We start from the raw sequence: 27,194 nt of genomic DNA, 5'->3' as shown, positions 1-27,194 counted from the left end.
GCCGATTGTATCACTACCTACTAGGCTTACCTATAATCCTCAATCCTATTAAGTCCCATGTACTCATCCAGAAGTCTCTTAAAAGACCCTATTGAATTTGCCTCCACCACCACTGATGGCAGCCAATTCCACTCACCCACCATTCTCTGAGTGAAAAACTTACCCCTGACATCTCCTCTGTACCTACTCCCCAGCATCTTAAACCTGTGTCCTCTCGTAGCAACCATTTCAGCTCTGGAAAAAGCCTCTGAGAATCCACCTGATCAATACCTCTCAACATCTTAATCACCTCTATCAGGTCATCTCTCATCCTTCGTCTCTCCAAGGAGAAAAGACCGAGCTCCCTCAACCTATCCTCACAAGGCATGCCACCCAATCCAGGCAACGTCCTCATAAATCTCCTCTGCACCCTTGCTGTGGCTTCCACATCCCTCCTGTAATGAGGCGACCAGAACTGCGCACAGTACTCCAAGTGGGGTCTGACCAGGGTCTTATAAAGCTGCAGCATTATCTCCCGACTCCTAAACTCAGTCCCTCAATTGACGAAGGCCAGAACCCTCATTAATCTCAATATCTTGCTTAGCGTGGAGTCAGATCCCTTGAGATCTACATCTTTGGATATTAAGGGGCAATTTTTACCATGACCAATACACCTAACCAAACATCTTTAGGATCGTGGGAGGAAACCGGAGCACCCGGAGGAAACCAACCCAGACACAGGAAGAACGCACAAACTCCACGCAGACAGTGACCCGAGCTGGGATTCGAACCCAGGTCCCTGGTGCTGCGAGGCAGCAGTGCTAATCACTGTGTTCGGTTGATATCTGAATGAAATGATACTTTCCATTACATTGAACCATGATTGAGACGGCACACATTCTGTTGCAGCAAACCTCATTTGCAGCATGTTGTTAACTTAAGCATCGACTTAAATAATGCATACGACTGTTGTTCTTCTTGCAGAGAAAGGAGCTTTTTGATACAAAAACACTTCCTCAGATCAGGCCGTTCCACAGGTTGCCTTTTGAAAAGCTTGAGTGCCTCAGAACATGTCAGTTATTTTCCATATTGTGACAATGTCCCACTACTGCGTCCAAAACTGACGAACTGAGAACTATCCGAGGCTAGGGGGCCTTGTCGAATCTGTCAACTTTGGTTACTGCACATCAGCCCATCCCTGTTTACAGCTGCATATTAAATAGCTGCTCCCAATAGATCACAGGGGTATGTGGCCAACATGTTCCATTTGAATTACAATTTACATAGAACTCGCACCAATACGGATTGAAAAGATTCTTATAGTATTCATCCAGAAGTAAGAATCCTCCAGCAGCAAGCAATAATAAGCAAAAACACCACTTCTCAAAGTTTAAAGCTTTTAAAATTTATTTATTATTGTCACAAGTAGGCTTCCATTCACGTAGCAATGAAGTTACTGTGAAACTCCCTTACTCGCCACACCCCGGCGCATGTTCGGGTACACTGAGGGAGAATTTGGCGTGGCCAAATGCATCTAATCAGCGCATCTTTCAGACTGTGGGAGGGAATGCATGCAGACACGGGGAGAATGTGCAGATTCCACACAGACAGCTACCCAAACCGGGTATTGAACATGGGTCCCTGGCACTGTGAGGCAGCAGCGCTAACCACTGTGCCACCCGTGGGTTCAGTGAAGGTTCTTTGTTGCATCACCCCTTGGGCCCCGCCACGGGCCACCAATACCTCCCCCAGTCCTCATCTGCTTCCTATTTCTACCGGGTCAGCTGACCACCACAGCATGTTGCCGTTGGTTACTTGGTAACAAATAGTGCAGACTATCAAGAGTTTACAATGAGCCCAACAATTCAACTTTTATAAATGAGTGGCAAATGGAAAGTGATGATCTATCCACACCATTTCTACTAGACATTAGCTCAAACAGATCATTTAGGATTGGGATTCATCTATCCCTTTAATAAATATCCTCGAGGACTGGCAGGCCAACAAAAGCCTGTGTTACATCGCTGTAATTTCCCTGCAAGCCAGGTTTTTGGGGCTGACTCTCCAATTCCGATGTTAGCTGAAGTCTGCACTGGCTTTCTCAAGTGTTTTCATTCATGTGTAATTTCCCCTTCTGGACCCTGAGGGTGTTATTGTGATCAATGGCTGCAAAATAGGTGCTTGAACAGGTGCTGTGTTAATTAGGCATGGCTGAGAAGTCGGGGATCTGGGTAGGGTTTTTCATCCTAATTTCTGATGGTGATCATAGGAACTTGGCAAGGGTTAAGTACTGAAGTGTTGATGAGACGCAGTGTCCGGGCAGCAGTGCACGGAATGCTGGTTGTACTCACCTCCACTGAAGGTTGACTCTATTCTCTCTTCACAGATTGCTGTCAGACCTGTTGAGTTTCTCCAGCGTTTTCTGTCTTTGTTTCAAATTCCACCGTCTGCAGTATTTTGCCTTTATCCAATATGACATTGGAAGTGCAGCTAAAGGAGTTCTGGAGCAAGAGGGGTAGAGACCATGTTCCACACACACCCCCTCCTCACCCCCACCCCACCTGCTCTTCTCCCTTGCTGCTCTGCCAGTTTACAATATCTCCTTCAATTCCTTGTCCAGACCACAGAGAGCTTCCTACAGGATGTCTATAGGCAAATATTCACTTTCTCTGACTCCTGTGAGATGGAATAGCGCAGCACTTACTTAATTTAGACGGAGCCCTCCAGAGAATTTCTGACATCAATGTTTTCCACTGGTGGGTAAAGTCTTTACAAAGTGTCCCAGAAAGTCATCCAATGAGTTTCAGTGGATAAATTCAGCAGCAAAGTGAACATTAAAGGGTAAACATTCCTGTAGCATTTGCCGGGTCTCCTCCCAAACAGCAGCTGCTGTGAGGAAAGGGCCTGAGGAGAAATGATAGGCACCAAACACCTCTGACATTGAGAGCTAGCTGGCATTATAAGCAGCAGTCAGCTCTTTAATTTATCTGAGTAGCTTCAGCTCCTTCATCAAGGTTGTGTCTTGCGTTAAACCAGTGTTTGAACTCTTGGGGCTGAACTTTATGACCTCAGCTTGTCCCGAAACCATAAAATCCTGCCCGAGGTCAACGGACCTTCTGTTCTCCTTGCCCCTCCCACTCTGATTCCCATGGCAGACAGGCCGATAAAATTTTGGCCTGGATTCTTACTCACCTCAGGAGGTTATTAGTCCTTGAACATAGTGTCAAAAATCACCTCTCATATTTTGAACATTCAGGTTACCGATTTACATTATTGTTTGAGAAAAACTTTGGGCTCAATATAAACACAAGTTCTTTCTTTCTATACTCTAATGTAGAGCGGCACGGTAGCACAGTGGTTAGCACTGCTGCTTCACAGCTCCAGGGACCTGGATTCGATTCCCAGCTCGGGTCACTCTCTGTGTGGAGTTTGCACATTCTCCTTGTGTCTGCGTGGATTTCCTCCGGGTGCTCCAGTTTCCTCCCACAGTCCAAAGATATGTGGGTTAGATTGATTGACCATGCTAAAAATTGCCCCTTAGTGTCCTGAGATGCATGGATTAGCGGGTAATAAATATGTCGGGGATGTGGAGGTAGGGCCTGGGTGGGATTGTGGTCGGTGCAGACTCAAATGGGCCAAAGGGCCTTTATCTACACTGTATGGTTCTATGGATGGCGTTAGACTCTCAGCCCAATCTTTAAGTAGGGAGCGGGGGAAGGGGGCATGAACGTCGTGGTACTTTCTTGACTTTACTTTCCTCTTAAAGAGGAAATGAGGAAAACTAGAGAGAGCGATCCAAATTTTAGATGGCATTTATATTTGGGGGAGAGGTAGATCTCACTGCCAAGGCTCCTTTCTTACATCTTAGGCCAAGAAGCCAACACTTCTTTTCCGGGTATTGGCAGGAAGGTCTGAACTGAATGGGCCTGTTGCTCTGGAATGTAACCAGTCTCAGACAGCTGTCACAAAGCGGTCAGCTCGAATGTTTCAGGCTTGGCTGCAGCACCAGCTACTTCTATCCCCCCCAGGATGTGAAATTCCCATAGATGCTTCTTATAGTTCCAAAGACAATGAACACATAATGAAGATGCAGTGAGGGGAACTGGTCTTGTTTTCTGCAGGATTACACCAACCAGAAGAAGTAGGGTTTTGTTGCTGTGGCAGGCCTGAGTCCACACCGAGAGGATGAGCTTGCCAAGATACATCTGAGCCCTGTCAAGGTGCCAAACAGCTCTTGGATTATTCATCCGGCATATTTTACTGGTCTCTCAACACCTGCCCCAAAGTTGAAAGGCACATTTCTGGAATAGGGGATGTTTTAAAGTAATCAACTGATTTAATGACTGAAATCTGAACGGCTCAAACTCCACTGAACTTAATACCAAAATCCAATTCTGTCAGACTGAGGATTAGAGCCCTTGTTGCTAATACAGCTGATCGCGGGACTGAATCCAGCTTACATTCCCTTAATAATTACCTCTTATTAGAGAGAATTTAAAAGTTATTCTTTTTCATACACTATTGAGAGCTAACTGATTCCAAACCCTGAAAGGATAATGCACATTTAGCTGCGAATGGAAGCACAGGTAGTGTTTTGTTCCATCTCACAGCTACCTCAGTGATAGCGCTGTGACTTATTACACGCGACTGTGCAGCAGAATCGAGCCTTTACTGATGTGAGTCTCATTCTCTTCCCCGCGCTTTCCATTAATGAGACTTATCACCAACTTGCAAGATAGACTTCAATGAGACAGCAGCAGGTTTTAGCTTGATGCCTTAGCCATTCCTCAGGTGACAAACACTCAGAAAGCTTGGCACCATCCAGGACAAAGCAGCTCACTACAGACATTCACTCCCTCCACCACCAATGAACAGTAATAGCAGTGTGTACCGTCTACAAAATGCACTGCAGGAACTTACCGAGGCTCCTTAGGCAGCACCTTCCAAACCTACAATCACCATGATCTAGAAGGGGAAGGGCAGTAGACACATGGGAACACGACCACCTAGAATTTCCCCTTCAAGCCACTCACCATCCTGACTTAGCATTATCATTCCTTCAAAATCGCTGGGTCAAAATCCTAGAACACCCTCCCTAACAGCGCTGTGGGTGTACCTCATCCTTACTGACTGCAGCACTTCAAAATGGCACCTTACCACCACCTTCTGAAGAACATAGGACATTACAGCGCAGTACAGGCCCTTCGGCCCTCGATGTTGCGCCGACCAGTGGAACCAGTCTAATGACCCTCTAACCTAAACTATTCCAATGTTACCCATATGCCTATCCACTGACCATTTGAACGCCCTTAAAGTTGGCGAGTCCACAACTGCTGCAGGCAGGGCATTCCACGTCCTTACTACCCTCTGAGTAAAGAACCTACCTCTGACATCCGTCCTGTAATTATAAGAGCAGTTAAGGATGGGCAATAAATTCTGGCCTAGCCAGCAATGCTCATATCCTGTAAACTAATGCAAAAATAGGAATGAAATTCGCAGTATAAATGTTAGACTTTCGCACTGTGGCTGGAGCACTTTGAGAGCTTATATTTATAAAGCACCTTTAATGTGCTCTGGACATCCCAAAGCAATTCACAACATCAGCTTACTCTTTAAGTGAAGCTACCTCTGTATTGTAGGTAGAAATGGCAACCAGCTTGAGCACAGCAGGATCCCACAAAGCAATGCTAAAAATAACCAGTTAAGGAGATAAGAAATGGGGCAGGAGTTGACCATACAGCTTGCTCTTCTATTCAAACAGTATGCATGGTTCATTTTTAACCGAATCCACCTTCCAACCTGATCTCCACACGCCTTCATTCGTTTAGATTTCACAAATCTATTTATCCCAGCCTTGAATCTGCTCGGTTAACGGACCGCCGATTCCCTTTGGAGGGGGGAAATCCAAACCACCGGAGCACTCTGGATGAAGAAATTTCTCTGTCCCAGGCGGCTGACTCTTCACCCGAGTCCATGAGCCTCAGTTCCGGACAAGTTAAGATAATCTCATCCGAAGGTTCAATACTGAGGTGGGTAGCTCAAGTTGGCAGGTTGCATCAGGAAATTGTCTGACTCAATGAACCAAAGGCCCACGAGGGTGGGGGAGGGGTGGAGAAGAGAGCCAGGTCAGCTGACCCTGGAATTAGCCCGTAGGTAACCACACGAGTGACCGAATGGTAAGGCAGACTGGTGCAAACGTTCCCTTGAATTTTCCTAATTGCCTTGTAAGACTGTAGATCTTCTAATCCTCATCCCTCACACAGAAACTAGAAGCACGGGTAGGCCATTCGGCCCTCTGGGCCTGCTCTGCCATTCATTTTGATCGTGGCTGATCATCAAATTCAATATCCTGATTCCGCCTTTCCCCCCAGATCTCATGATCTCTTTAGCCCCAAGAACTATATTTAATTTCTTGTTGAAATCACACAACATTTTGGCCTCAACTACTTTCTGTGGCAGTGAGTTCCACACACTCACCACTCTCTGGGTGAAGAAATTTCTCCTCACCTCAGTTCTAAAAAGTTTACCCCTAATCCTCAAACTATAACCCCTAGTTCTGGACTCCCCCACCATTGGGAACATTCTTTCTGAATCTACCCTGACTAACCCTGTTAGAATTTTATAAGTTTCTATGCGATCCCCCGCTCGCTCTTCTAAACTCCAATGAATATGATTCTAACCGAATTAACCTCTCCTCATGTGACAGAACTCATCACCTTCCAACTACCTCCCAACATGCCATTTAATCCCTCATTCAAACTCAACCCCACCTACACGCATGGATCCCTATATTTAGATATCAACACGTGCCCCCAACCCACTCCACATGGCCCCTTACACCTAGAACACTTACACTGCAGAAGGAGGCCATTTGGCCCATTGAGCCTGCACCACCAACAATCCCAAACAGGCCCTACCTAACCTTGTAATACCATGAATTTACCTCCTTAGTCCTCCAGACACTAAGGGGAAATTTAGTGCGGCCAATCCACCTAACCCGCACATCTTTGGACAGTGGGAGGAAACCAGAGCAACTGGAGGAAACCCACACAGACATGGGGAGAATGTGTAGATTCCACACAGACAGTGACCCAAGCCGGGAACTGAACTCAGGCCCCTGGTACTGTGTAGCAGTTCACCCAGTATCCTGCTTGAGCACACTTCAGAAGATAAGTAGAGACATAAGAAAATAAAGTTCTAAACATCTGATATAGAATTCACTATACGAACTTAATAGTAAAAAAAATTCCATTCATGAAATACAGTTCAAAACGTTTTTTAAAATCCCAAGTGCTTAATCCCTCATAAAAGCAAACAAATATTCATACCCCATACAAAGACAGCTAATCCATTAATGGCCCTTTAAGCTGTCAATCAAATTGTGAACTTAGAAACTCCTGCTGAGGTATATGTAGCTTTTGGAAATCAGCCCAGCATTAAAAAAAAGAGCCCTGAGGAGCATATCAACAAACAGTTACTGAAACTGCTGGAACAGATTTTCCTGATTCCTCACTGACACCTGCAGCTTGTTTCCTTTTTCAGCAGACAATAGCGGGGAGGTGGTTTAGCAGGATTTGTGACCAGCATCTGGCCGATCACGAGTCTCCGAGGAGCTTTTTTTCTATGTAATCATCTCCACTTTTATCTACCAGCTCCCCACTGACAGATTGGAGCATGAACAGACAGAAGTCTCACAGCACCAGCTTAAACTCCAACAGGTTTATTTGTAGCAAACACCACAAGCTTTTGGAACAGGCTGTCCCTTCATCAGGTGGGTGGGAGTTCTGACCACAAATGGCATAAAGACCCAAACTCAATTTACATGAATAGTGATTGGAATGTGAGTCTTTATATTGGGGCATGTGCAGTGGACCACTCAGTGCTATGCTGCTGGCCTCTCAGGCAGAATGGGACCCCACCCTCCACCCTCTGGAGTGAATCTCCCTGAGGCACGGAGTGTCGGAGAGTTATTCAGTTCAGTATGCCCAAAAAAAGGGCAGGAAGTTCTCCTCTTTCCCGCTTATTGGGTACTTAGATTTCTTTTTAGGAGAATCCCAGCCAATGGATGGATTTCCATGCCTCGCTTGCCCCAAAACTGGAAAATCCCACCTGAAGTCAATGGACCTTTCCAATGTCCGCCCCCCCCCAACCCCCACCCCTGCCCCCATCCTCTACAATTCCCATAGCGAGTGGGAAGGGAAAACTCCCTCATGTTTGCAGCCAATTATGGCTCAGCTACTGGCACACTTGCCCCTGAGTCACAGATTTGTGGGTTCAAGTCCCACTCCAGACCCTGCAAGACAAAACTCAGATAATGTTCAAAGGCGTGCAGGTTATCCAAACAACAGCATCAGGAAAATAAAATGATTATCTGATTATTGTCATAAAGTTGTAGCTTGGAATTCTGAGCTGTAATTCATAAACAGCAAACACAAAGGGACGGAGATTTTAAACACGACCTCAGAATAATGTAGCTTAACAAAAACATATTATTTGCACAAACTGATGGGGATGATGTTCAATATTATGACAGTAGAATAACAGTTTTTATGCAGTGAGTGTAAGTAGCAATGGCGGATGAGACAGAGCTGACTGGCAAGCACAAACCGTGAAAACACCTTTAAATCTGCCTTTAAACTGGCATCAGAAATTGCTGCTAGCTCTGGGTGCGAGCAACTGGTACCAACTCCAATGTAAATGGGTGAGGTTTGCAGCTCCAACTGCTGGGAAGACTTAATGCCTTTTTCAGCTTTTGTGGAGAGTCAGTGGCTTTAGTGCTGCTGTTGTTGGCACTAAGCTGGTAATCCAAAGACCTGAATAACGTATTTGGGGACCTGGGTTCGAATCCCACCACGGCAGATGGTGAAATTTGAGTTCGATGAGAACCTGGGATTAAAAGTTTAACGGTGACCGTGACATCGTTGTCGATTGTCATTAAAACCCATCTGGTTCGCTCATATTCCTTTTGGGGAGGAAATTTCTATCCTTGCCTGATCTAGCCTACATGTGACTCCAGAGCCACAGCAATGTGGTGGACGTTTAAATGCCCTCAGGGATAGGTAATAAATGCAGTGCCAGCCAACGATGCCCACATCCCTTGAACAAATTCTCATAGTGCCAAGGAGCTGGGCTCACTTCCAGCCTCGGATCACTAACTGTGTGGAGTTTGCACGTTCTGCCCGCGTCGGCGTGGGTTTCCTCCAGATGCTCCTGTTTCTTCTCACAGTTCAAAAATGTGCGGATTAGATTGATTTGGCCATGCTAAATTGTCCCTTAGTGTCATTAGCAGCGTAAATAAGTAGAGTCACTGGGAGAAGGATTGTTGCTGGTGCAGGCTCAATGGGCTGAATGGCCTCCTTCTGCAGGGTAGAGATTCTATGGCCCTGATTTCACCAGCACGCCTGCCTCGGGCACAATCTTACAAGTCTCGGCCTGGCGTGTCGGTAAAATTCCGACCTATGGTTAATTTTGTCTCACACCGTGGGCTGTACCTTTGCAATTGAAGGAGAGACCTATCTTCTGGTTTTGCAAACTGCTTTCAATTTTTCAAGGTTATTTTCGAGTTGCCTCTTAAATTGACATTTCCTCAAAGAATTCCCCCGTCCCATACACGGTACCCAGGGGATTTTGATTTTCTCATCTCCGCTTGTGTCCTTGGATGCGGAATCTCAGTTCTCAGGGTGATATAGAAGACAGTCTAATATTGCTTGCAATCGCAGCCATATATAAACTGTCATCCTTGAGCTCCTTCACACGAAGGCTGGATGGAAAAATATTCCGTGCTTTGTCAGATTAAAGATCAGAAAATATAAGAAGAGAACACATTCAATTACTCAAAAGCAAACCTAATCATTCCATTCTGCTATGAGCAGTCTTTTCCCTTTAATTGTCATCAGATCGACACTTGCTCTCCCCTCTCAAATCAATGAAGGAGCTCGGTAGCTGTTCTGATGCATAAATAATGGACATTCTCTTCATTAACAACGCTTGCAATGCATGAGGCCCATACAGGGAAGTCATTAAAACATCTTGTGATTTTAAAAATCGCATAAATTATGAACTGTGATTGGGCACAGTGAAGTGGAAAATGTTTTGTCAAGTGAGGAGCAAGTTCAAACCCAGTGAGCAGACAGAAGGGAACCTCCTTGTAAAGGGGAGACAGCACAGTTAATTAAATGTACTTGTTTCATTGGTAACACACTTAAAGTAAAAGCAAAGTTTAGTTATTCGACACAAGTAGGCTTATATTAACACGGCAATGATGTTACTGCTCGGGTCAATGCACCCAACCAGCACGTCTTTCAGATCTTCAAGAGATCGTCTCACCTTGCACCGCACAATATGCTTAAATGGCATCGCAATGTTTTACTTCAAGTCCAAGATAAGGGGAGAAAGGGTTCAGCGCAGATGTGCGGGGGAGGTTTTTTACACAGAGGTTGATGGGGGCCTGGAATGCACTGCTAGGTGAGGTAGTTGAGGCAGACACGTTAGCGACATTTAAGACTCATCTCTATAGACACATGAACAGAGCGGGTATAGAGGGATTGAAGTGGTTGGTTTAGATAGGATAACGTGATCGGCATAGACTTGGAGGGACGAAGGGCCTGTTCCTGTGCTCAATCTGACCCATTTTTGCTTGTCAAATCAAAGTCCCAATTTATTTGCGAAAGGCAAGGTGGGATTTTAGGGATCTAATTCATTTACAAATCTCTTATCAGTACAGGCATGTCAAATACAAATGCATGAGATGAAATTCTGTTGAATGGAACGCTTTGACTATAAGGAGAGCAAGACTACCATATAGATAAAATAACTCTATCATTGCTGTATTTCTACAAATGATCACTGCAGCAGAATTTGTCAAGCTTGGGGAGGGGGGTGGAAAAGAGGGAGGGGCATTTAGGCAGTAACGCCTTGTTCACCATTCGAACAAAGACTTGAGTCAACATGCACATTAAGGAGTTCAACAGCACCAGTTTGAATTGAGTTTATTTGATTTGATTTATTATTGTCACATGTATTAGTATACAGTGGTAATTAGTATACAGTGGTATACAGGGTGTATTACTTACTTGGCGAAAATCTGCAGCAGGCGACGGTGCAGAGGGACCTCGGGGTCCTTGTGCATGAGTCGCAAAAACCCAGCTTGCAGGTGCAGCAGGTGGTCAGGAAGGCGAATGGGATGCTGGCCTTCATAGCGAAGGGGATTGAATATAAAAGTAGGGAGGTCTTGCTGCAGCTGTATAGGGCATTGGTGAGGCCGCAGCTGGAGTACTGTGTGCAGTTTTGGGCGCCGCACCTGCGCAAAGATATTTTGGCCTTGGAGGGAGTGCAGAGGAGGTTTACTAGGCTGATACCGGAGTTGAGGGGGTTGAGCTATGAGGAGAGGCTGAATAAACTAGGCTTGTACTCGTTGGAGTTTAGAAGAATGAGGGGAGATCTCATTGAGACGTATAAGATGATGAATGGGATGGATAGGATAGAGGTGGAGAGACTCTTCCCGCTCAAAAAAGACACTAGGACTAGGGGGCACAGCCTCAAGATAAAGGGGGGGCGTTTTAGAATGGAGTTGAGGAGGAACTTCTTCACTCAAAGGGTGGTGAATCTCTGGAATTCTCTACCCGTTGAAGTGGTGGAGGCTGCCTCGCTAAATATTTTCAAGAAGCGGGTTGATGGGTTTTTGATAAGAGAGGGGATTAAGGGTTATGGGGAGAGGGCGGGAAAGTGGAACTGAGCCACGACAGATCAGCCATGATCTTATTGAATGGCGGGGCAGGCTCGAAGGGCCAGATGGCCTACTCCTGCTCCTATTTCTTATGTTCTTATGTTCTTGTTTCTTGCACGTTATACAGATAAAGCATACCATTCATAGAGTAGGAAATAGTGCAAAATGTAGTGTCACGGTCATAGCTAAGGTGTAGAGAAAGATCAACTTAATGCGAGGTAGGTCCATTCACAAGTCTGATGGCAGCAGGGAAGGAACTGTTCTTGAGGCAGTTGGTATATGATCTCAGACATTTATATCTTTTTCCCGATAGAAGAAGGTGGAAGAGAGAATTTCCAGGGTGTGTGGGGTCCTTAATTTTGCTGGTTGCTTTACAGAGGCAGTGTGAAGTGTAGACAGAGTCAATGGATGGGAGGTTGGTTTGCGTGATGGATTGGGCTACTTTCACGGCCCTTTGTAGTTCCTTGCAGCCTTGGGCAGATCAGGAGCCCATACCAAGCTGTGATACAATCAGAAAGAATGCTTTCTATGCTGCAGCTGTAAAAATTGGTGAGAGTCATAGCAGGGGTGCCAAATTTCCTTAGTCTAATCCTAATTGTGCCCTGATTCTAACCGAAACCCTCCGGGTTTCTTGTCCTTGGTCCCAGGCCTAGATTCACGTGCTAAGGCTCCATTGGTGACGGCCTGGCCAAATGGCCTGTAAAAGATCGCTGTCCTAAAGGGGTCACGCTACCACTGATGGTATGCAGGAAATCTGCTGCCAAGTAATCATGCATTCTTCTTTTAACATTGTACTACGTAATTCCACTAAAATGGGGAAATTCCCTTTTTTCCAAATAAACAATTGCTGACAGAATCATTGCTGCCTCCTCCCATCAGCCACTCATGCCCCTCCTCCTGTGTTGCAACGCTGGAAGCAACCAGCCTGGTCGCTGGAAGCGACCCATCAGTGAGGATTAAAACTGGTGCCCAACAATGGGGACCAGGCATCATGGCCTCTCTGGTGGGGGCAAAGGCCATTTGAGCCACCCCAGGAGGTCAGAGGAGGAGAGTTGCCCCTGGACACTGCCAGCCTGGCACTCTGACACTGCCAGTCTGGCACTCTGGCACTGCCAGCCTGGCACCCTGGCACTGCCCTCCAAACACCAGGCAGCCTTTTGGGCTTAGGCCACCTGGGGTTGGGGCCAGACTGGGGGCACACCAATCGGTGGTGGTGATGGGGAGTCCACCACGCACTCTGCACAGATCAGTTGGAGGTGGGAGGGGAGAGGAGGTGATGGGTGCTGGCCATGGTGGGGTGAATCAGGCTAGCCAACAGCAGGGGAGCAACCAGGGCTGGCCATTGGAGGGGGTTGGGGCCAGTGAATGGGAGACCAGCAATGGGGTCCAATGTGCATGCGCTAATCTCCATGGGAGATTGGCACATGCGCAGTATCACACTCAGTGGGTTGATGCCAGCCTCTTGGGCAGGATTAGGCCCTGTTCCCCCTTCTACCAGTGGGAATCCCCTGGCAAACTCTGTAATGCAGAGTGCCAGAAATTCACCTGACTATGTTCGCATAAAAAATAGGGGTGAAAATCTCCTATTTTCCAGCCAATGGACACTTCGGGCTCGCCCCAGGCCAGAACATCCCTCCCAAGGTCAATGGTCTGTCCATCATTGCAGATATTTTATCATAAGTGTAAAAGAAGCTTTTGGGGACCATTGATGTAAATTCTCTGGACTACCTTCTGTGTTAATGTTTACTTTCGAATTTTGTTAGAATAGAAAAAGGGTTGAGAAATTAATTGTCTTTCAAATTAAGAAATTTTATTTTTACAACAGGGAGGAGGGTAACATGTCATGGATCTGCCCAGCAAAAGATAAGATCTCCCTACTAACAGCTGCAACCAGCATTCAAAGGGGATGATGAGATGTGATGTTTCCCAGTTACAAGGTTAGCAGGCAGAATTAAATAGCTATCACCAGGAAACAGCTTACCTAGATGACAAAGAGATCAGTGGGGGTGTACAGATATTAATTTCAAGAGTCACAGAATGTGTGATGTACAGACTGCTCAAATATACAGACGGGAGAATCACGGAGGGAACTAGAGTATAATTGCCAGTGCCTCAGAAGCAGGTGGGCTAGTTTTAAGGCATTGTCATAACTAAGAGCTTGAGTCTTGGAGTCAAGATAGTGCAGAATCTTTCGCAAAGGGAGGAACTGAGATTTCCCAGACTTAATCATTCACCCTGTATTGTGTAGTAACTATAATCTGAATTTGATTAAAGATTTGTTTAATTTGGATGTTGCTTGTGAATGGAAGAGTATTAAGGAGCTCAGGGATCACAGTTATATCTTGAAACAAAGGGTAATTTCTCTATAAACAGTGTGTGTGTGTTTAATAATACATATATTTAATTGTCTTAGAGTATTACAGTTCTAATTGTGTGTAATTGAATTTTTTTTAGTTTACTAAATAGTCTTTGGTAATTGTTATACAATGACTGGACTGGTTATTCTCACTGGGAGTTTCCCTGTCTCCTCACGCCACTCCAAAATGAAATTATACACCACCAAGAACCGATGTTGAGATGCCCTCGCAGATAATGTCCGTCTGGTTCATGACACCCTGGGCAGAATTTTACCACCTCACCCACCCTGGAATCGGGGCGGGCGAGGCTCGCAGAACAGAACTGTCCGTTGGCCTCGGACGGGATTTTACGAGCCTAAGGACAGCGTATATGCCCACTGTACAGGTCCATGATGGTGCTTGGGGTTGGGAAAGTTTTAAAAAAAAGAAGGAAAAATAATCCTTGAAGATAAAATGAAAAGCAGAGCTTGCAAAGAACATAGAACAGCACAGCACGGGAAACAGGCCCTTCGGCCTACAAGCCCGTGCCGCCCATTTTAACACTCAGTGAGTGCCTTCTTCAAGTCTTACATCGCTTGTCAATGTTTTTGTTTACCTCTACTGGAGCTCCATAATAAAGGGGATGGAAATGTAGGGAATTATATGTACGCCAGATAAAGGGAGATCCAATTCAGGGACAATTTAATTGACGCCAATCAGCCTAAGAGCACAATTTTTGGGGTGTGGGAGGAAACCGGACCACCCGGAGAAAACCCATACAAGCACGGGGAGAATGTGCAAACTCCCACAGACATTGACCCAAGCTGGAGATCCGACCCGGGTCCCTGTATCTGCACAGCAAACAGTGATAGTCACTGAGCTGTCGTGTTGCCCGTCAGTTGGTCCAGTTTAAGCGTACACTAACGACACAAAGCACTAGGCAACTCTCGGAGCAACATCCAAGAGCAGCCCTCGCACGGCCCACCGCATGTATGCCCCTTGTTGGCCAAGGAGGTGGACAGAGTCCCCTGTGGATGTAAAACGAGACATCAATAAACATTGCATTTATGTATAGTTTTGCAATTAGTATAGAGACAACATGCATTTGATGTGGTAATTGAATATACATTTGTAAAATACCAGCTTCTATTTATGAAAGCCAAGATCCCATATTCTTTCAATATTCCCTGTCACCTTCAAAGATCTGTGCCCATGAACCCCCAGGCCCCTCTGCCCCTGCACAGTCATTAAACCAGTGCCATTAAGTCGACATTCCAAATCTGCCAAAATGCGCTGCTTTACTCTTCTCTGTACTAAATTCCATCGGCCACTTCTCTGTCCTTTCAGCTTTAAAGACTGATAGAATGGTGAGAGGGAAGCGTGTAGGGTGAGGTGGTCAAGATCAGATACTTCTCCTTCGGACAGGAGGATAGTAAACTGAGCACAAGAAGCGTTGGCAAAAGCCTAGGGGCAGTGTATATGCCCACTCTACAGATCCATGATGTATGTGGGGTTGGGAAAATTTAAAAAAAAGAAGCTAAAAGAATTCTTGAAGATAAAATGAAAACAACAGCTTGTATTTATATATAGTTTTGCAACTAGTATAGAGACAATACACATTTGATGTGATAATTGAATATACTTTCAGCCTATTGCAATACCATTTTTCGCAGTGAACCATTGCTAACTCTCACCAAGTCCAAACACAACACAAGCGAGTATGGGCTTCCAATCAATTGCTTAATACTTCAATTATTAACCTCAAACTCACCCTATTGTAACAACTCCACATAATGTTTCCCTGACAACATCCATAGCAATCAATGCATGGGGACAGATATGTCAGAAAACAAAAAGTCAAGAAATATACCACTATAAAATGAATGCAGAGAAAGGCAACCTTCCTTAAAGCTTCTGGTCATGGTTTCTGCTGTTCTCCTGCAATTTTTAGAGGAATCAGCATGAGGAACTGACAGCAGCTCCCTAATCCCTGATTGTTATGTGTCTCCACAGATCCGTGCATGAGAGTGGGATTGTCTTCTCCTGACTCACAGGCTGCTCTTCAAGTTTTCTAGTCTAAAAGGCTACAGCGAAGCTTTGCATTGTTATCTGTGGTCTCCTTGGATAACAACAACACAGAGGGAAGAGTAGCAAGACAATTTCTGTTTTTAAAGTGTGGGGGTGGCAGGGGTTTGTTGTGTGGGGGGGCAGTGATTTTCAGCCAGCGCTCACTGCAGGCAGAAGTGGTGATGCCGACAGAAGGTTCCGTCATGCCCCACAGCGAGATCTTGTTCTCAGATTTACCCTACCCTTCCCCAGTGCCCCTGGTGCCCCATAGCATCCTGGGGCAGTGCCACCCTGGTAACACCACCCTCTCAGTGCCAGGTGGTTGTACAAGGCTGGATTCTCTGGGGAACCCCACTGGAAGCGGGCGGGGGGGGGTTTCCCCTTATGTATGGGAATGTTGCCTGGGGCTTGTGTGGGGAGGAGGTTGCCCTGATACTTGTGTGGGGGTTCCCCTATGTCCATGGGTGGGGGGGAGGATTTATTTTCAACGCAGATTGGAGCATCCTTTAAAGATGTTGCTCCAATATATGTGGGGCTGGCGTTGCCATCTCTGTCAGGCTGCATCCCACTAGAATGACAACAGAAACCATGGGGGTGATTCTCCCAAAAGTGCTGAATTGGCGGGAAAATCGTTCTACATTGTGACAGTTCTGACACTCCTGAATCTCTGCACTCCCCAGTTGTGAATCTTATTAAAAACCCAAGGGGATAGGGCCTCTTCACATCGGAGTTTGACAGTTCTGGAGCTCTGTGCATGCGTCCCAAAGTGTCAAACCCTCGATTGCTGGCCAGCCCAGGTCCCCCACAGTGCTGCCCCTCCAGTCCCCCGTGGACCGATCATGGTCCCCACTACAATTTCCAGGCTAGCCCTGACCACCCTGCTATCCTGGAGCGCCCCATGCCCAGGTTCCACTTCCCAGCAGCGGTGATCCTCCCCCCCCCTCCCCTCACCCCGGCCAGACCCCCCCACCGTTGCCGGATATCCATAGCGGGGATGCACAGTCAACAGGATCAGAAGATCCTGGAGGCAGGGAAGGTGGGAAGATCCCACTCCTGGAGTCCAAGATAAAAGGACCTTCCCAGATTACTCAGTGGGGTCAAAGGACTTCCAACACCTCACTCTACAATAAAACAGATCAATGTTAAAATGCGTTGAAAGAAATCAATCATACTGATGTAACAGAGGATAAGAGAAGCTTGGGTGCAAGGAAAATGGTGATAAAACTTCATTACTCGGGAAAAAGAGTGAGTAATCCAATTGTGTGGACATGTATTATAAAAGATAAATTACACTGTTAAACATAACATCATTTAAACTATGTGGTGAGTCATAAACAAAAAAAATATGAAAAATGCGATTCAAATTTAATGTAAGAATTTTTAATATTTCTCAGAGAGAATGTATTATCTTTTTCAATATCTTTTTCCCTCGTATCACTACAGTAAATGAAGTTACTATTGTAATCTGAGGGATAAGGTCCTCATCACATCCCCAGATATTCTATATCCATTTTTGCCCAGAACATAATCAAGACATTGGAGCACGTGGAACTTAGCCTCCTTTGCTTGAATGTGGAGGCCCAAACTCCATCCCCCCTCCTCCCAGCCCACCCCATATTGGGCCTTAGGTTTCATTCATATCAAGCCTGTGAGATGCGGAGAGCAAAGGGCAATGGATAGCTGAGGAGGCTCACATATGTGAGGAGGGAGGGAGGGAGGGTGAAGGGAGGGAGGTACCTATAGCAAACAGGGGAAGCAGTGACACACTGTGAGGAGGCCTGGATTTCCAGACTGTCATACCCGACGAGCAGTGGAGGCCTCAGACACCCATTAGGAGGCGGCACGGTGGCACAATGATTAGCATTGCTGTCTTACAGTGCCCGGGACCCAGGCATGATTGGGTGGCTGTTTATGTGGAGTTTGCACATTCTCCCCGTGTCCGTGTGTGTTTCCTCCGGTTTCCTCTCACACACCAAAGACGTGTGGTTTAAGTGGATTGGCCGTGCTAATTTGCCCTCGGAGAAAGGGGGATTAGCAGGGTAGATACGTGGGATTCCGGTGAGAGGGAATGGGTGGGATTGTTGTCGGTACAGGCTCGATGGGCCGAAAGGCCTCCTTCCTCACAGCAGGAATTCTGTGGTGAGGCCAAATGAATCTGCAATTACAGCAAATCTAAAAAGATCTCTTCCCCCTCACTTGATCACAAAATATCTTCAAGTGGTGAACATAATCAGGGGAATTTTCTCATCCTGCCTGTCATGGGAATCATAGTGGGGAGTGGGGGGGGGGGTCGATGGCGGGGGGATCCATGCAAAGATCCATTGACTTCAGGTGGGATTTTCCAGGTTCGGGGTGAGTGTGGCCGGAGAATCCAATTTTCCACCCACAGAAACATTGACCTAGATTTTCAAACTGACTGTTGCAGAGACCCACAAGGCATTTGCACTCAAGCATTTATTTAAACAGTAGTGTTTAAACGCAGGGGATTTCTGGTTATCCGTCCTCCTCAGAATTAACTATCACTCCAGGGATAAGCAGTCCGAGGGATGCCCCACAAGAACCGCAGCGATTCAAGAAAGCCACTCACCATCACCACTTTCTCTTAAGGCCGATTGGGATTGGGCAATAAACGCTGGCCTTGCCAGCAGTGCCCACGTTCCATGGAAAAAAAACATTTTAAAAATGAGTAAACTAAGCCTGTAGTACAGCTTAGCTAAATGAGTGCATAAATGACACACATTCCCCACTATAATTACCGAAGATGACTAAGTGTACACCTATATTTAGGCTGTAAAGGACTCACCCCAGTTTATTTTTTTAAAAATCAAATGGCTTGTAATTTGATACCTATTTGTGAGTGTAATGTAGAATTAAGTCGATGGAAAATAACTGTAATCATTCTACTTGAGATCTGATGGTATTTAATTACCATCCTGAATAATCAAGATTTTGGCTCGTGGATAAAAGAAATGGGGTTGCTATGTTAACCCAGGCACCAGAGGGAGTGATGGGAATTTTCCGTCTGGTCAATGGCCGTGTACTTTACTCATGATATATCACTGTTCCTTCACAGTCACTGAGTCAACATCCTGGAATTCCCTCTCCAATAGCATTGTGGGTCAACACACACACACACACACACACGTGCACACACATACACATATACATGCACGCACATACATACACATGCATACACAGATGCACACAATACACACACACTCCCCCATATGTGCGCACATACCACACACACACACACACACAACATACACACACATATATGCACACGCACACTCACATACGAATATGGGGAATGATAGATTAATGAGTTAGAGCCCAGTAAAAATCAAAGGGACACACAGTTTGTGGAGGTTATGACTTGGCAGGCTTCAGGCTAAATTAGGCAGTCCTGCCTCTTTCACTCGGTAGTTCTGATGATTTCAATGTTGAAGTGGTTTAAAGTGACAGACAGATGATTTATCTGTTCTTCTGGGTCAGTCATACTGGATTGACCTCTTTCAAAAAACTCCATCTGCAGCACCCTGAATTAGTCACAATCAGCAAACAGGGTTCAAAAACTTGCAAGTTGGGTGGAGTGAGAAAGAGAGAGAGAGGGGGTTTGTTGCCACGACGTTTTGGCTGTCCATTGTTCTGCAAATAAAGCAGATGCTTAAAATGCACAAAAGGGTCGACTTGTCACATCACCTTCTCTCCCCAGTTATGCAAGGATCCAGATAAGATCATTGCCAGTGTCGTCCAATTTTGAATTGATCAGATCATATCTGGAAAATCCCTCTCTCATTCAGGGTCTCATTGTTCAAGTGATTATACTGAATAGTTTGTCTTCACCCAGTTGAGTGTCTAGATGCTGTGCCAATGGGATGTCATCCATTCATGTTCCCCTGAGGCCATTGTCTTTGGTGGGCTTCAGCAGACAGGTAGCTCCCATCGCAGTAGTGTTGGAATGCAAAAGGTACAGTGATGCAAACTATGTGGCCATCTTTGCTGCAACTCAGAACGTGGCTTTAATGTACATTTTTAAAAAGTCAACAGATATTTCCATTCGGTACTTTCAGATACCTTTTTCAAAGCATGTCTTCACCACATCAAGCGATGACATCCTCATCTGCAATCACACTAAAAGTGGATCTGAGACTATATGCACACTGATAACATCAGCTCGATAATGTAACCTCACCTTGAACAAAGGCAAGTGCTTCCTCAATGAAAGCACAATCAAATGGTTTGTTCCTGTCTTCAGTGATGATGAAGAATAACCTGACATATGGAAGGTTGCAGCAAGCATTGCAGATCTTACAAATGTGCACAAAGTTGTCAGGATATGAAAATATCATGAAAATCCAATCATTTATAATGTCTTCTCCTGGGTTATATATCTTTAAACACTATTGGAAAATGTTTGTAGTTGAAAGACACAGACAGTTTGGTAGCATCAAATGGAAATAATGCTTTAGATATGTTGATGAGTTGAGCAATGCAACAAACAGATGTTTATCAAAGGCAAGTTGGTAACAATGGGAAATAGAACATAAAGAGTTAGAATAAGGTGTTAGAGGTTCAAAGGAGGAGACAAAGTGTGAAAACCAGGCCAACTTCTGAATTACAGATACTTCTGTTTTTTTTTTATTCAGCTGTGGGCATGGGTGTCACTGGCTGGCCATCATTTATTACCCATCACAAGATGCCTTTGTTCAGAGGGCAACTGAGAGTCAACCACATTGCTGCAGATCTGGAGTCACATGTAGGCCAGATCAAGTAAGGACAACAGATATCCTTCTCCAAAGAACGTTAGTGAATCAGACAGGATGTTACTGTTTATTATTGTTTATTGTATTGTAGTTTATTCTGGTGTCTTATAAACGTTTATTGGATTCAAGACTGTAACACAATGTCAGGGACAGTGTACTCTGGATTTCAAACCTTTCCTGTGTGATATATAATTGCAAAACACAGTTGAGGGCAATTGCTTCAAGTTTCTCCTCTGTGATTTGGAATAACTCGGCATTTAACAGTAGCCAAGTTCTTAACAAAATCCAGAGTCTGCTTGGACTCATTACATGCTACCATTGCTTCCAGCTGGATTTTCCTGTTAGAGATGGTTGGCAACAGTCAGGAAACTTCGTGGACAGAACTTTCTGGCCTGTTTTGCTCTCATGTTTATCTGAATTAAATTCCATCTGCCATTCCTCAATCCATTGCCTGTAGTCTTAGATAACCTTCTTCACTGCAACTACATCACCAATTTTGATTTTCATCCGTAAACTTACTAACCATGCCCCCTATATTCTCATCCAAATCATTTATAGAAATGACAAATAACAGTGGACCCAGCGCTGATCCCTGCAGCATACCACTGGTCACAGGCTTCTAGTCTGAAAAACAACCTTCTCCCGCCACCCTCTGTCTCCTACTGGCAAGAAAATTTTGTATTCAATTGGCTAGTTCTCCCTAGATTCCATGTGATCTAACCTTACTGATCAATCTACCATGTGGTACCTTGTCAAAGGCCTTGCTAAAGTCCATGTATACAACTTCACCTGCGCTGCCCTCATCTATTCTTGGTCACCCTTTCAAAAAAGCTCTATCAGGTTTGTAAGACACAATTTCCCACACACAAAGCCATGCTGACGATCAGTCTTTGCCTGTAGATCCTATTTCTCAGAATCCCCTCCAATAACTTACCCACCACTGATGTTAGATTCACCGGTCTGTAGTTCCCTGCTTTTTTTTAGAGTCATAGAGGTTTACAGCATGGAAACAGGCCCTTCGGCCCTTTTTTTAAAACCCCTAAGCTAGGATGCAAGACTGGGCGGAGAAGTGGCAGATGGACTTCAACCCAGATAAGTGTGAAGTGGTTCATTTTGACTGAACAAATAGGATGACAGAATATAATATTAGTAGTAGGACTCCTGGCAGTGTGGAAGATCAGAAGGATCTTGGGGTCCGAGTTCATACGATGCTCAAAGTAGCTGCGCAGGTTGGAGCTGTGGTTAAGAAGGCGTATGGTGTTCTGTCCTTCATCAATCGAGGAATTGAGAGATAATGTTGCAGCTGTATTAGACCCTGGTCAGACCTCACTTGGAATACTGTGCTCAGTTCTGGTCGCCTCATTACAGGAAGGATGTGGAAGCCATTGAAAGGGTGCAAAGGAGATTACAAGGATGTTGCCTGGATTGGGGAACATGATTAATAAGGATAGGTTGAGGGAGCTCAGTCTTTTTTCCTTGGAGAGACGAAGGATGAGGGGTGACCTAATAGAGGTGTATAAGATGTTGAGAGGTATTGATCGAGTGGATAGTCAGAGGCTTTTTCCCAGGGCTGAAATGGTTGCCACAAGAGGACACAGGTTTAAGGTGCTGGGGAGTAGGAACAGAGGAGATGTCAGGGGTAAGTTTTTCACTCAGAGGTGGTGGGTGCGTGGAAGTGGCTGCCGTCGGTGGTGGTGGAGGTGGATTTGAGAGGGTCTTTTAAGAGACTTTTAGATAAGTACATGGAACTTAGTAAGATAGAGGGTTATAGATAAGCCTAGTAATCTCTAAGGTAGGGACATCTTCGACACAACTTTGGGGGCCGAAGGGCCTGTATTGTGCTGTAGCTTTTCTATGTTTCTATGTAAGCTAGTCCCAATTGCCTGCATTTGGCCCCTATCCCTCTATACCCATCTTTTACCCATATAAATGTCCAAATGCTTTCTAAAAGACAAAATTGTACCTGCCTCTACTACTACTTCTGGCAGCTTGTTCCAGGCACTCAAAACCCTCCGTGTGAAAGAATTGCCGCTCTGGGCACTTCAGTATCTCTCAAAAAGATAAGTTGCTGTCAGTCAAACTATGAATTTACAGCCCCAACACCGTGTCATCCACCACCCCCGCCCTCCCCCTCCCCCTCCCCCGGCCCACCGACACTACTTTGATCATGACAGGCTATGGAAACACTCACAATGCAATAATGATTATATGACAATAAGCCCTTAGGGGTTATTTCAACAAATGTTTATTGAGACTTGTCGAATGGATTTTTTTCTTCATGCTTAGCAACGCAGGCAGTCAGTTTGTTCACAATGTAAAGGACAGAGAATTTAAATAACTTGACAACTTGACAGTTCGACATAACATAGCCAGCCTTTGTGAGTATTTACATCTCAACCATGAAGTTCTGGGAGATTCACTGTGGCTTGAGGCTGTTCCTGGAGTAAAAATCGGTTCTGCTTGTCCCTGTCCGCTGAGATAAAATTGCCCAGCTCACTTTGAGTTTCCCATCTCATGCCCTACCCCCCTCCCATCGAAAATGGGAAATTGGGAACTGTTGTATTTGAGGATCGGAATTCCAGATCCATGTCCCAGCCGCCATTTGTAGCGGCAACTGGCATCTCCCCGTCTCCGGAAAAATCCAGCCCTTCCCTCCCGGCCTCACTATCCCCCCCCCCGACAGGAGCTGGCAAAAATGACCGACACGTAGGCTTTATAAGAACATAAGAAATAGGAGCAGGAGTAGGCCATCTAGCCCTTCGAGCCTGCCCCGCCATTCAATAAGATCATGGCTGATCTGAAGTGGATCAGTTCTACTTTCCCGCTTTCTCCCCATAACCCTTAATTCCCCTGTCTATCAGAAACAAGACACAGAGACAGATCACAGAGACAGGCCGGACACCTGAGCAAACAACAACACCAGCAAGTTCCACACCTGTATACTTTGACCATGGGAAAACCCCCGTACATGGATATGAACCTGGTCAGTTTAGGTACGGCTCTCGTAGAGGCAAACAAGGCAGGCAACCCGTCCGGCAAGCGGACGGCTAATGTGTGTAGAGCAACGTAATTCACAAACAGGCAGAGAGGCATTATCAATCACATGGCATATCTTACACTTTCATCTGTAACCAATCACAGAGCAGCTCAACACACCAGGCATCAAACCATCCCCTCAATCTTTCCCAATTCTTGCAGGGATGTGGGGGGTCATCAGAATTTAAGGACATAAGAACTAGCAGCAGGAGTAAGCCATCTGGCCCTCAAGCCTGCTCCGCTTTATTATCCCTTTCTGATTACCCTTGGACTGAGTGGCTTGCTAAGCCATTTCAGAGGGTTTTAAAGAGTCAACCACCTTACTGTGGGTCTGGAATCACATGTAGGCCAGACTAGACCAGGTAAGGATGGCAGACAGGGGTTAGCACTGCTGCCTAACAGAGCCAGGGGCCTGGGTTTGATTCCCGGCTTGGGTCACTGTCTGTGCGGAGTCTGCACATTCTCCCTATGTCTGCATAGGTCAATCTTGCGCATGCACTTTTCAACGTATGGTGCAAGAATAGCTATGAAGTAGGCTTCATACTCAAATATTGGGAACTCTTCATTACAGGTGTGTACTATTCCACAGTAAGATCCTAGACTGTCTAACCAGGTCCCACGCTGGTAGGAGCTAATCCTCCCAGGGTCACCTGGCACGCGCTCTTAAAGGGGCAGTATGCACTTTAAAATCCCAAAATACAACTTATAGATATGTTACAGCTAATTCTGACCAGGATATTTTACACCCCCTCCAACCCCCTTTCCCCGCAGCAGGTTTTCCAGCAGTAGATATGAGACTCGCCATTGGCCACCATGGGGATCATCCAGTCCCGCCGATTTCAATGGCCATTTGCATTGCTCATTGAGCCATCTTGCCATTGTGGAGGCTGTCCTTCAATGGGATCAGAAGATCCCACCAGTGGGAAGCGCTGGAGAATCCTGGACAGGATTCTCCGGTCTCATTCGCGGCGGGACCTGTTGTGGACGAGAATGGAAAATTCGGCGCTCCAAACAAAACCCCATTAACTTTCAGCAGCAACTGAAAATCCCAGCCACAGACAAGGGTGGGAGATTTTGACCCCTTGCCCTCTGAGTCTCTCTACACGGATGCTGCTGAGACCTTTTTAGAGTATTTCCCGCTGTTATTGTTTTTATTTCAGGTTTCAGGCATCTGCAAGATTTTGCTGGTGCGGAAGACACGGAAATCATAGAATCCTACAGTGCAGAAGGAGGCCATTCGGCCCATCAAGTGACCACAATCCCAGCTAAGCCCTATTCCCGTAACCCCACATATTTACCCTGCTAATCCCCTGGCACTAAGGGTCAATTTAGCACGGCCAATCAACCTAACCCGCACATCTTTGGGGTGTGGGAGGAAACCGGAGCACCCGGAGGAAACCCACGCGGACACGGGGAGAATGTGCAGGCTCCGCACAGACAGTGACCCGAGGCTGGAATTGAACCCGGAAACCCTGGCGCCGTGAGGCAGCCATGCTAACCACTGTGCCATGTGATCAAAATGGTGGAGATTCCAATGAGATGATGGCGGTCCATCTCATTTCCTTCAATCAAAGCAGAAAGCGTGAATCCATTGCAACATGGTGGGCTGAACAAGCTGCCAAACCTTCCGTACATAATCCAATTCCAAGCATCAAATAGATTTCCCGACCCACGTCAGTGAAACTAAGACATAGACGATCGAACCTGGAGTATTGTGTGACAGCTCCGTGGAATGTGAGTTGTTGCCAAGCTCCAGTTCGGAATAAGGGTACACGATCTAGATGTGATAATGAAACAAAAATTATTGTCAAGCAGATAAATGTTGAATTCAAATTGCATCGCACTAAGGAAAAAAAATCACAGTTCAGGCAAACCACTCAAACTGTACGTGGTGTGGTTGGAGTGTGGAAATTATCTTATACTGGTGATTTGCCTTGAGAAAGGCAAAACAATACAATCCCATCAGTTCAACAGTAGGTCTCCATCGAAGCATCTAATTTAAATTGATAATCTAAGTTTAAAAGAATCACATGTCAAAACAGCACAAAATACAGCAATTTATTGAAGTACCTGATGCAGCTTTCGGAATGACTCATATTTATTCCCCACGTCAGAATGGAACTCCAATAATTTAGCAATCAGCACTGAGCTACCATAATACATTTTCTAGCATTGCCTGTTCATCTGCAGAATGTTACTGATAAATCTGGTTCCAAACCCATAGAACAATAGAATCCCTTTATAGCAGAAGGAGGCCATTTGGCCCATCATGTCTGCACCAACCTTTACCCAGGCGTGCCCTATAACCCCACATATTTACCCAGCTAATCCCCCAAATCTATATATCACGAGACACTAAGGAGCAATTTAGCATGGCCAACCCATCTAACCTACACACCTTTTGAAGTGTTTGGTTTTGATTTGATTTGATTCACTATTGTCACATGTGTTGGCATACAGTGAAAAGCATTGTTTCTTGGCACTATACATACAAAGCATACTGTTCATAGAAAAAGAAAGGAGAAAGTGCAGAATGTAGTGTCGTAGCCAGAGTGTAGAGAAAGATCAACTTAACGCAAGGTAGGTCCATTCAAAAATCTGATGGCAGCAGGGAAGAAGCTGTTCTTGAGTCGGTTGATAAGTATCCTCAGAGTTCCATAGCTTTTTTCCAAAAAAAAAACTGGGAAGAAACTGGACAGTCTGGAGGAAACCCATGCAGACATGGGGAGAATGTGCAACCTCCACACAGGCAGTGACCCAAGGCCGGAATTGTGAGGCAGTACTGCTAACCACTGTGCCATTGTGCGATCCAAAAGCAGCCAAGTGCAACTCAATGACACAGAGATCCATTGATTCCTCTTCAATACAATTGATATTCCTTTAAAAAAAGATAAACGAAGTCAAGAACTAAAGCTGAAATGCTCAGGTCTTCGGAGGGTACCAACAAAGTGCAGAGGAGGAGGGAAGCGAAAGGAAGTCATGGATCGATGTAGATTGCAGGAGGAAGTAAAAGAGGGAGAAATCTAAGCTCCACAATTCTGAGTGAAGATGAATAAGAGCAGAAAATGTTTTCTTTCATTCATGGGACATGGGCAGTGCTAGCTGGCCAGCATTTATTGCCCATCCCTCCCATTGCCCGAGGGCAGTTGAGAGTCAACCACATTGCTCTGGATCTGGAGTCATATGTAGGCCAGGTTGGGTAAGGACGCCAGATTTCCTTCCCTAAAGGACTGTAGTGAACCAGGTGTGATAAAGACAAAATGGCTCAACACTAAGGAAATGATT

Source organism: Carcharhinus amblyrhynchos, chromosome 21, assembly GCF_965287045.1.
Source record: "Carcharhinus amblyrhynchos chromosome 21, sCarAmb.v2.hapA, whole genome shotgun sequence".
NCBI classification, from domain to species: Eukaryota; Metazoa; Chordata; class Chondrichthyes; order Carcharhiniformes; family Carcharhinidae; genus Carcharhinus; species Carcharhinus amblyrhynchos.
Note: the sequence above shows the minus strand (reverse complement) of the source record.